Below are 2,337 nucleotides of genomic sequence, written 5' to 3' on the forward strand. Positions count from 1 at the left end.
GTCAAGGAGGCTATTCCCTGCTTTCTCCTGTAGGGTTTTTATGGTTTCCTGTCTCACATTCAGGTCCTTCATCCATTTTGAGTTTATTTTTGTGTATGGTGTAAGAAAGTGGTCTAGTTTCATTCCTTGGCATGTTGCTGTCCAGTTCTCCCAGCACCACCTGTTAAAGAGGCTGTCTTTTGTCCATTGGATATCTTTTTAAGTAATTTCTATGCCCAACGTAAGGTTCAAACTCACAACCCGAGATCAAGAGTCGCATGCCCTACCAACTGAGCTAGCCAGGCACCCCTATAATTTACTTTTAATTTTATTTTAAAATTTTGCGGGGAGGATGCCTGAGTGGCTTAGTTGGCTAAGCAACCAACTTCGGCTCAAGTCATGATCTCGTGGTTTGTGGGCTTGAGCCCACATCTGGCTCTGGGCTGACAGCTCAGAGCCTGGAGCCTGCTTCAGATTCTCTGTCTCCCTCTCTCTCTCTGCCCTCCCCTGTTCATACTCTGTCTCTCAAAAATAAATAAATGTTAAAAAAATTTTAAATTAAATTTAAAAAATATTTTTAACGTTTATTTTTGAGAGAAAGAACAGAAGCAGGTAAGGGCCAGAGAGAGAGGAAGACACAGAATCCGAAGCAGGCTCCAGGTTCTGAGCTAATCAGCACAGAGCCCGACATGGGGCTTGAACCCATGAACTGCGAGATCATGACCTGATCCAAAGTGTGACACTTAACTGACTGAGCCCCCCAGGTGCCCCAAATTACTTTTAGTTTTAAAAGAAAGAAAAACACAGCTGACTTAGGGACACTTGCTTTTTGATTTTCCTCTACTACTTCTGTTCATTTGTGGGTCTGTGGTTGTGAAACAGAAACAGGTCAAAATGCCTTTGGCAAGCTATTCCTCCTCCACTGCTCGGTTCATATGGTTCAGGAGGGTCTTACCACTCCTTCCTATGGGTCCCTGCCTCAGGCAGGGATGGGCGGGAGGCTATCTGGTAATTCAGGTGAGGCCAGAATTCTCCTGGGAACGTTTGACATTGTCCTCAGAAGAAATGCTCTCCCACTGGACTTGCAAAGCTGACAGGGCCACTCTGCCATGACATGAGAGGAATCTGCCTGAGAATGAAGTCAACACAGAGGGAAACAAAACCGAAAGTGTTTCGATGTTATCATTTCATCTCTGGCTCAAACTATATCTGAAGCCAATGAACCCTCCCTGTACAATAACTGAAATAATAAATTGCCTTTTTGGAGCTTAAGCTAGTCTGAGTGTATATCACTGCAAACAAGATTCCTTGTAACACAGAACTTGTTCCTTCCTTTTTCCTTGCCCACTGAGGTTGGTTTCTCCTTGCTTCTAGTTTAAAACTATCAGCAAAGAGACCGCAGATTTTATTGGGTCAGGTTTCGGAAAGACCAACATGATGCTTAATGACAAGTGTTCCTTCGATCCCGCCTGGGGAGCTGAGATCAGGAGAGAGCTTCGATGGGCTGCTTCTGTAACCTGGTGAAGTGCGCTTCCCCTACAGAAAGGTTAAGGCAGTCATTCTGACTACATGTTCCCAGATCGTGGGCTGGTACCCTGCTGCTTTATTCTGATTATCTGTGTAGGGCTCTAGCCTCCAACACAGTCAATCTAAGGAAGATGTGGGAAAGTAACGAGGTGTTCCTCTTAGATGCATGTGTGTTGTGGCAAATCTCCACATTTAGACTAATTTGTGAGAAACCATGACATGGGAAGTCTGATTGTGACTTTTAGGAAGAAGGCACTGGAGAGCAGCCCCAGGACAAGAGCAGGTACATCTAACAGTACATCACGGCGTAGGGTTATTGTCCCAATGATAGTGCGATAGTGAAAGCCTGTGAACAACCATGTAATGAGGGTGTATCACACAGCGCCATACTCTTTGGCTATAAAAATGAACAAAAGGGCTCCCTCCGAACTGATATGGAAACACCACCAGGATATATTGTTGAATGAAAAAAACAATGTACGTAAATACATATGGTTTCTTTCGTAGAAGACAAGAAAGACATACATTCATATTTCAAAAATAAGAAACAAGAAGTAAAAGTATTTTCCCACAAGGCGGAAGGTTAGGGACTGAGAAAATAGTTGTGGGAGGAGGACTTCTCAATGTCTACCTTCCTAGAGTTTTTCAAAGCTGAACCATGTGGATATATTAACCATTAAAAAAAAAAAGGCCCCTCTTATGACACAGACCGCTGCTTCCTGTCCCAGGCTGTGCTCTGGGCCCCGAAAGCCTCCTGCTGGCCCAGCAGACCCAGGGCTACTGCTCTGGCCCCTCTGGAAGAAGCAAATAAAGGACATGGTCACACTGCAA

Source organism: Suricata suricatta, chromosome 16, assembly GCF_006229205.1.
Source record: "Suricata suricatta isolate VVHF042 chromosome 16, meerkat_22Aug2017_6uvM2_HiC, whole genome shotgun sequence".
Classification (NCBI taxonomy): domain Eukaryota; kingdom Metazoa; phylum Chordata; class Mammalia; order Carnivora; family Herpestidae; genus Suricata; species Suricata suricatta.